The 10,391-nt window shown below is 32.6% G+C and overlaps 1 pseudogene; it reads left to right on the top strand.

Moving 5' to 3' along the window:
* The first annotated feature begins 3,880 nt into the window (after positions 1-3,880).
* LOC132732343 (putative nuclease HARBI1) lies at positions 3,881-8,145 on the top strand (annotated as a pseudogene).
* Positions 8,146-10,391: the final 2,246 nt, after the last annotated feature.

The raw sequence follows: 10,391 nt of genomic DNA on the forward strand, positions 1-10,391 counted from the left end.
TCTAAACCGAAGGAAACACATGGTTACAAAATTTAAGTAGTGTTCAGAAATGTAACCAAATGGTTTTTTAAAACCGGGGTAGACCGGCCTCTACAGTAGAGTTTGCCGATCCGTATTAGTTACCTCCCATGAAGCTGATGTAATACGTCCGATGTAATATATTTCTGCCAAGGTATTGTACAGTAGTAGACTTCTAAATGCTTTGAAAGAAGAAAAACAATGACCTTAAAGTACAATCAAGTGTCATAAGCTGTAAGAAAGAGGTAATTTTCTACTGTACTGTAGGATACAATAACATGTAAAAGTCAAGATTTGTGTAGATCATAGCCTACTGCCAGAGGCGGCCATTTTAAAATTAAATTGAGAATAACATGCTTTTTTGGCCGCTTTTTTCCCTACATCATACTGCTTTAAAATCGTTTTCGATCACTCTAAGCAGACATATATGAGATACAAGGGAATCCGGGAACCAGTACCTGGCTCTTTATTGAATAGATCCCTTGGTACTTTTACAGGTAAGGTCGACGTGACGTCACTTCCCGTAGAAACCGATATTCTAAAAATAGCCGAGGCGAAAACAATTACATAGCAACGAATAAAATTATCATTCCGTGTTTAATCAAATAATATCAGAGCCAAAAATATATTGTTTTCTTTTTATTTATTTGTTTATCGTATCTATGTTGTACCACAGGTGCTCGTCTAGTCTGGATTACCTGCCCCTGTTACAACGTCATTATGGATTTAGCTCAATAGAGGATTGGAGCAGTACCTCTAGACGCTTGCAGAAATCATGATCACAAAATAGACAAATATCGTTTTTTTCGCCGAATTTTACATTTTTCCTTGATTATCGTACTTGATTCGGTGTGAAAAGATGAATTAGACCTGTTAAAGTTCATTCCGTTGGGTAAAAAGACAAGATTTTAGCATTTTATCATTCAAGCGCCTTGTCCGGTATATACCGGAATACGGTATTTAGTGTGGTGCTCCAATCCTTTTTTTAGTCACAGCCCGTCATTATTACTAATAATCGTAGAATAGTAGGCAGGGAACCAGACTAGTGCTCTTCCAGTCTTGGTGCCCATATAAAATCAAAGTGCTGCAGCAGTGAATGCGACGGACATGCAACCGGAGAGACATTAATTAAGGCTTCTTTTAGAAAAACAAAACAAAAACAAAACTAAAAATATATAACAGAGAAAAGTTGTTCCATACAAGTTCGAGATTTGTACAGCAATATATTTTGTGTCCCAAATTGATATAATTCAGATTTTCTACTTTCAAGCACTTAAATACAGAATGAAATTTATGCCTAAAAACTCTGGTCAAACTTGTAAATCAGTGTCCTTATCGATTTATTCTAAGAAATGATATGTAAATAGAAAAAAACTATCAACGAAATATTTCTAGAATAAATCCAGGCAAATAAACTTCAAACATAATACATTATACATTTGAGAATGCTATTTAGAATTGCTTCGTGTTATATCATAGTGGGCATACAGACAATAAAATATAAGTCATTTGTATTTTTATTTCTCTTGGATATGTCTCATTAAAAAAAAAATTGGTTAAAATCATCAGCAATTAATAGTGTATTTCTTAGATTTTTTTTTATTTACAAGGTAAAGATGTAGAGGCCAGAGCACATCATTTTTATTTTAATTTAAATGTCACTTAAGCACTACAGTGTTTAGTTGTCCTTTTCAACTTCACACTAAATTCCATTTTCAACTTGTTTGCTTCTTACAATTGTATAGCATTTCTAAAAGTATTGCATTACAATCCGCTTGTTTATTAATTACATGTTTAATGTGTACTTCCTAATCGCCTGTCCAAAAATCAGAACAGGTGAAGCAGAATCTATTTTTAGAATAGCGAAGGTTAACTCATATCATGACCTAGTAAAATATGTAAACAAACCACAAGAATCGGATGTAGAACTGATATTATAACTTCCTTACCATGAAAGACTAAATGGCGGTAAAGTGTCTTACATGCATTTTCAAAAATAGATATTTATACTAGCCATTGTACTGTATCTAATATATTAATAACTGCTGAATATTCAGCTAAACCCGCGGTATGAGTCACGAAAATAGTTCTTCTTTTATTAATGCGCGATTTATCCTAGTCACGAAAAACTTTTGATTTGTTAATAATAAAGTTTTGTATAATGTAGAAATATTTATTTCCTACTAATAATGTCTTGGAACTCAGAGGTTACACCTTTATTGAAGTATAATTTGCTGTCCTACTTTGTCGACAGCGGTAAATCGTTTCAGCAGTAATTTGCATATTGCGCAATAATACTACGGGACTACAACGTTTTTATCAACAATATACGTTCATATTTTAACTTGGATAACTTAATTTGAAATTGAAAAGGCTAAATATGGAAGACATTAAGATATCCAGACAAAGTATGGGAGTTTTGAAGGATCAAATTCATGTACTATTTCTTGGGCTGTTAATTGGTTTAGGACACATTGTGCGAGTGTAGCCAACGAAATCCCATGTGTAGATGACTTAGCTCTGAACGCGCCTGAGGGCGCGTCCGTCGCAAAAATGAAGTTTTAAAAAAAAATTGAAAAAAAAAAAAAAATTTGAAAAACAAAAACAAAAAAAAACCACATCAAAATGACTATTTTGGGTTGAGTCAGAGTGTAAGAAAAAAAAAATTTGAAATTTTTTTTTTTCCCTATACTGGCATGCGAGCAGTTCCCGTACAGAAGCAGTACCCGTATTTTTCATTTAAACGCTTGATTTTTACTTGCATTCTTCAAAAATTCATTTCAAATCAAGCAGATACATAAACGAGACAAAATCTAAGTGTCAGTTCGGCAGTACATATATAAAGTCTCATTTTAAATCACTTTCACCTCTGAGTCGTCAAAACGTGACTTGTTTTCTCTGGGGGATTCCGTCCTTGCGCGCATGCGCAAAAATACTTACACGTGAGGCTTGTTAAAGGGTTTTCCACTAATACCACCTGTTTACAAATAAGTAGGCAATGTGATGAAAACTTGTTTAATTATCAGAATGTTGACCAATATAACTATATATAATAATTTTATGGCTTTGATGCGTAAAATATCATGCATACAAGCATGCTATTGCATGTGAATGTGTTGGGGTAACGGTACCGGGTAATAGATACCCGCGTTTAGTCTACGCTCTATTTCCTGAATTACATCTATTTATCTCTTAGATAATGGTCTGTTCAACAATTGTAAATGAAAAATAGGTCCGATATAATAAAATTGTATAATTATAATGGGTTAGATTTTATGTACGGGAACTACTTCTCTTCATACAAAATAATTGATAATTTCGGTACCCCATATGAGGCCTCATAAGTAAGGGTTTTTCTATGTTTAGAACATGATGGAATTTCCACGATTTGTGTGACGAGCCGAATATTGATGTGTAACATTCAAATTTTGGTGAGTGAGCGTAATAAAAAATAATGTTTAAGTAACTATGATTTTTGTACGGGAACTGCTCGCATGCCAGTATACCATTCCTACGAAAAGGTCACCTAGTCGCCGTAACGCTACGGAGCTTTACTAGGACACGCTGTGGGACAACCACAATGTCGAGTTCTGTAACAATAAAAGCTATTTTGCTACTCTTTACACATTGCGCATTTAGAAAATTGTTAACATTCTTCATCTACCTTACATACAATCTTAAATAACTTACATTTTAAATCGGACACCCCAATTTGTTAAAAGTTTGCAAAACAACAGTGATTGTCGGCCATTTAGTCGAAATTGAAAGTACAAAACATACACCGTACTGTTTCGCTGTTCAGGCCCCGAGGTTATAAACATTTGAGATCGGTCTCCCAGCTCAGAAACGAGCTCACCTTTGAGATCAAACTCAGGAAAGTTGAGATTATAAAAAAATTGAGTTTGAGTTCAGTCTCAAGTTGAGCTCAGAGTCTGAGATTAATAAAACCCTTCCTCAGAGTCTGAGCTCAGATTGAGATCAAAACAAATATGGCGGCCCATCTCCGCGTCCGTAGACTGAATATGCTTAGCAATCATTCTCATCGTGTTCCAAGGGTATTTAAAGATCGTTCCAATCCCTTGGAAGATCTTTCTGAAGACGAGGTGTTTCGTAGATATCGTTTTCATCCCGATACGATTGTTCACATCTTGTCATTATTGCCGTTATGCAGCAGAACCAAACGGAATTTTCCTGTGCCACCGTTGCCCCAGTTGCTGGTAACGCTACGATATTTAGCAACTGGGAGCATGCACTTGCTAATAGGTGATTCTGTTGGGCTGTCAAGGTCGACATGCAGTCGGGCGCATAGTGAGGCAAACGACTCGTCTTTTGTGTGCTTTAGCAGATAGCTTCATTAAGTTTCCGACTGGTCCAGATGCTCTCCTAGTGAAAAATGGTTTCGCTGATGTTGCAGGTAATTATTGGTTTTTCCTACGTCGCCAAAAATAGACAAGCTTTTTCATTGGTACATGTTCTGAAATGACATCACAATGACATCACACCAAAAATTGGGGGCACATTATGGGAGAAAATATTCAACCGCCTACCTATACCTTTACCCGAGTTTAAATTAATCAAACGAGTGTTTTTATTTCAATAAATTGGATAATAAACAGACATAGTTAACACATGAAATGAAATTAAACGTGAATAAAATCGTAAAATTTATACTAGATTTGTCATATTTGTTTACATTGATAAAATATTACTAAAGATTTTGTAGCTCTTTCAAGTCTTTGGTTAAATTGACCAATATATTGTAAACCTCATTTGGTTAGTTTTTCAGCCTAAACCTACTTGATTATTTACAAGTAGGCACACACAATATTATAACAACCAGGCTGTTCTTTAAAAGGGACATATGTATATAAATTAATGCACCTGTAATCCACAAGGTGTACTTGCGCTCCATTTGTAGTAACAATGTTATGTATTTATTGACATAAATAATTTGGCAGTTTCCTTGAATTATTTTATTTGATCCTAGCCATAACATGCAAACAGTAAATAAAATTTGTGTTATTGCAATGTAGTTGCTAAAAGTTATTTCAATATGAATGCACTTAAAATTGTAGCCTCCAGATGAGCCAAAATATTTCAAGAAATTCAATCTTTAGAAATTATTTACATTTGATGAGCGGTTATGCCGGTTAATGACTGATTTTGCAGTATCAATCACTATAATTCTACTGCATTACTAACACAGTAAAAGGTATTTATACATAGGCTAATTTGACCTCTTTTTGGTACTTTACTTGGATAATATAAGTGCTGTTTGTAATGTGTAAATTACTTTCTTTGTTCACCTCACAATATTTTACTTTACATTTTCAAAATTTTCTTTCAGGTTTTCCAAATGTTCTGGGATGTATTGATGGAACATTCATAAGAATAAGGCGGCCAATTGAGAACGAGGCAGATTTTGTGAACCGGAAAGGTTACCACTCCTTGAATGTTCAGGTATAAAAATAACCAAGTCATGATTATCTGATGAATAGTGTTTATTGTTTATCTGTTTATTGCAGACATGCAAATTTTCAAGACACACACACACATACATACACGCATGCACACACACACACAAGAATGCACAAGCAAGCTGGAGGAAACAACTATATTAATACAAAATAAATATGGACACACACAAACAAATGCATGCACAGAAACACACCTTTATTCATACAAAATAATACATGTATGTATAGACACATAATTTTAACAAATTTACAGAAATGCAATGGTGATCAGCTAGGATATAGCTGTCATAAACTGGTTCTGTGGAAATAAAATCATGGATTTTAGAATTTATTATACTAACTTGCAATATCTAACAATGAATTTCAATTTATCTTAGTTTATTATACATACCATTGCTATGTTGATTTAAATACTAAACTATTAATTGCAGATGTGCTGTGACCATCAATTTAAAATAACAAGTTGTTATGCAGCTTGGCCAGGCTCAGTGCATGACAGTAGAGTCTTTAGAAGTTCTTCACTGTGTGCACAGTTAGAAAATGGTAATCATATCAATCTTTAAATCACATAAGTAAAAGCAATTTATTAAACCTTACTATCTTTAATGATCATGATATTCAAAATACTAAATTACAAATACTAGTAAAATGAATGAGAGCTGTCACAGGAGAAAGCGAAGCTGGAAAAAACTATGAAAGAAAAATCAATTATGATATGAATTTATTTCTGAATCAGTATCAAAAACAGCACTCAAATGGTCTATATTTTTTGCACAATAAAATATGCATATGACCTTGTCAATAAATGTTAAACAGGCATTGCTATGCTTTAATGGAAAAGACAGCCATTTGAAAACTGAAATCAATCCCTACAAAAACGAAAATAACAAGTGCCAAAATATTTTAAGTTTTTGAAGTAAAATTATAAGTTGAAAGAGCAAATAACTCTTGAAAAAAGATGCTAGAGTTATGGACCTTGTCATGCATGATGTAAGAAATGAGAAAGAACAATTAATTATCTGAAATCTAGAGTAGATATAATTTATTATAATATAAATTATACTAAAAAAATCATATTTACAAATCAATTACAAGTTCAAAAAAGTTTAAGATAGATACCTTAAAAACTAAAGAAATTATAGTACACAAATAATGTTTTTCAAGTAAAAAATACAGTATCACTATAAGTATATTTGTTGAAGTATGTATAATCTATGAATGTGTATTACTTATCTCTAAGAAAAAATCTGATAACACTAGAAACAGTAATGGCACTGCATAACATAATTTGATCATTGTGCATAATATGAAATATCAATTGATTTACATTGAATGTAGTGAACTTTCATATATAAATTTTGCAGGTGATCACAACGGACTCTTATTAGGAGACTCTGGCTACCCTTGCCGTAGCTTTCTTATGACACCCTTTCTGAATCCACAAGGCGATGCCAGATGCAGGTATAATGAGTCACTCTGCCGAACCAGAGTGCTCATTGAACAAACATTTGGCATACTGAAGCGAAGATTTCAGGTAAATATTTAAATAATAATAAACTTTCAAGCAGTAAATATTGTAAAGACTCTATATTAAGACCACCAACAAGACTGGAGCAATCTTATCTTAATTCCAGGATGATCTTAAGTAGTGTTTCTGTTGTAATATCATTATTGGAATACATAACACTTATTGTAAGATTTACAAATCAAGCAGGTGCATTATGTTTCACAAGTGAGTAATGACCTAAGGAAAATATATAGCAGAATTTCAGATCATAACAATTAACTTTAAAGGGTAGAAAGCTAAGAAATAATTTAACAATTACACAATTTAAAAATGGAAAAATGATATTGTTTCCATATTCTTATAGTGGACTATCAAAAGGTTAGTAATATATAATTATTCTATTTAACACACATGAATATTGATCAAAATACTATGCTACTATTTTCAAGTAGGGTTTTTTCCATGTAATTATGATGTTTTACAAGCGCCATTAAAATATTTTCTTTCAAATAACTATTTTATAATTATTCCCTCAAAAATTGTAAGATTTAACAAATCATAACAATTAACTTTAAAGGGTAGAAAGCTAAGAAATAAAATAATTTTTTTCAAACAACTATTTTATAATTATTTCCTCAAAAATTGTAAAACAAAAATTTTGTAATGATATAGCTTTAAACATTTAAACACAGATACAATAACTTTACAATCAACTTTGTAATTTCAAAAATTGTGTGTTTTTTACAAAGAGATATGATTCAGTATAAATGAAATTTATCAAAAAAGGCACATACAATACATTAAGTGTACATAGCACAACAGGACAAAATATCACTCTTCTTCTTATGTACAATTTATAATTATTTTACTTTTATTACATTATTAAGGTAAATGTTCTTTTACTAGATTCTACATTATGAAATGGATGTACAGCCAAACCAAGCAGTAGTAAACACGGTTGCAAGTGTTGTACTTCATAACATTGGCATTATAAGAGGGGACATTATTAACAACGAAAGCAGCACAGATCTGGACAATGATAATGACACTGCACCTCAGCATAATGGTATTCAAGATGGGTCAACAATGCGAGAACATATTGTGCAAAATTATTTTTCATAAAAAAGACACACCACTTTATTCAAACCAAGTGCTAGAGGCTTATTTATTTAATATTTGTAGAAATCCTTAAAGTAATATTACATACCGTATCAATGCTCCAGGTATTTCTTGTTTCTGACAGGAAACATTTGCTTCATAAGGTTTTTATAAACTTTTGAAAGGTTATATGGTTCATTCTAACACGACCTGCATTTTTCCCTATTGAACATAGAAGAACAGAAAGTGTGTTTTATTATGCTATAAAATCACAGTTTCACATTCTCTATTTAAGAAATAATATAACCCAAACAGTGTTTTATCGCTCAATAACATCACTGTTTGGAGTTCAGATGCGAGGAATTATTTCACGAGGGCGTAGCCCGAGTGATATAATGATGCGCATACGAACGACAAACAGTGATGTTATCAAGCGATAAAATCACTGATTTGGGATATATCATTTCGATTCTAACACCACATTAGCAAATAAATGTTGAGGTACTTGATAGTTAAGCAAAATTGCGCCTGATTTGTTTCCGAACTTATTTTCAGCACGTCAGATTTTTAGTGGTTACTTCACGTGTATAATGATAACGTCACATGTCTAAATTTAGAACGTCAAACTGTGCATCTGTTGCATAATAACACACACTTTTTGTTCTTCTATGTTCAATAGGGAAAATTGCGGGTCGTGTTAGAATTCTTAAGTATTTTTGATACCAGAAATAAATAAGTTGTCATAACGTAATTAAATAAGCCAAAATTTTAACTTAAAAAGACATAGCACCAAAAAATGGCTTTCAAATTAATGACCATTGTCTAACAACCATACCTTGTCATGATGAACAAATATTTAAACTTTTATGTTTATAAATTTCATAGTTGTAATATTATTTTACTTAGTATGCAATTTTGACAACAAATTTGTAAGTTGAAAATGGGCATGATAAGTAAGTATCTAATGTTTCATGTTGGCGTCCAAATAATATGCTACATGAAAGATTTTGCACAACTACTACAAACTGCGCGAAGATTAAATTAAACTCATGTGTCACACATATTGTTCAGAAAATAACTTGTAAAGTATTAAATGACACTGTGACAGACTAACAAACCAAAGTGTGGACTATATGCTCTCATTTATTAATTTATAGTTCAGTCTGCCCCTTCTTGTGCTTTTCATCCAATCATCAGCGAGAGATTTGCAAATTTTTACTTCAGTTCTCTCACTTATCTGTATATTTTGACAGTGTGCACAATATATATTAAGTAAAATCATTAAGTGAAACTATAAGTGGTCCATATGACAGTTTCAAAATATGGAGAATTAAGCTCAGCCTACTTGAATGATTGATTCTCTTATTGTAAGAAATAATAACACCATAAGTATTGGTCAAGTTTCAATATATCAATGTTTTGTCAGGAGAAAGGCAAACTGATTTCACATACTGACATCTATCATATTTCTGCCATTTGCATCGAGGGAGTGGCATACTGTATCTCTATGTATAAAATGTTTCATGCTTAATATCTAAACTCTAGCTATTTGGGTATTTTCAAAGAAGATTTTTTTGGTTTTTGCTGTAAACATATAAGGAAAATCAATGACCCCTAGGGGGGAGCCAATTTTGACCCCAAGGGCTTTTATTTGAACAAACTTGGTAAACACCTATTAGAAAATGTTTCATGTTAAATATCTTAGCTCTAGCTCTTTGAGTTCTTTAAAAGAAGATTTTTTAAGTTTTTACTATATGCATATAGGGAAAATCAATGACCCCCTGGGGTGGGGCCAATTTTGACACCGGGGCTTTTATTTGAACAAACTTGGTAGACACTAATTAGATGTTTCATGCTGAATATCTTAGCTCTAGCTCTAAGGGTTTTTTAAAAGTATTTAAAGTTTTTACAATATGCATATAGGGAAAGTCAATGACCCCCAGGGGCAGAGCCAATTTTGACCCCAAGGATTTTATTTGAACAAACTTGGTAGACACTCACTAGAAGATGTTTCATGCCAAATATCTTAGCTCTAGCTCTAAGGGTTTTTAAAAAGAAGATATTTAAAGTTTTTTCAGAGTTCTGCATGGAATGAAATTCTTTGAACAACTTTGTTAAGGCTTCACACAAGGAACATCCCTGTGAAGTTTCATTATGATCTGCCATATGGTTTCAGAGGAGATGTCGTTTTAAAAGTGTGCATGGACAACGTACGACAGACGACGGACGAAGAGTGATCCTAATAGCTCACCCTGAGCATATGCTCAGGGGCAGAGTAAACTATAAGCCGT

The sequence above is a fragment of the Ruditapes philippinarum genome, unplaced genomic scaffold (genome assembly GCF_026571515.1).
Source record: "Ruditapes philippinarum isolate M1 unplaced genomic scaffold, ASM2657151v2 ctg11451_1_1_1_1, whole genome shotgun sequence".
Lineage (NCBI taxonomy): Eukaryota > Metazoa > Mollusca > Bivalvia > Venerida > Veneridae > Ruditapes > Ruditapes philippinarum.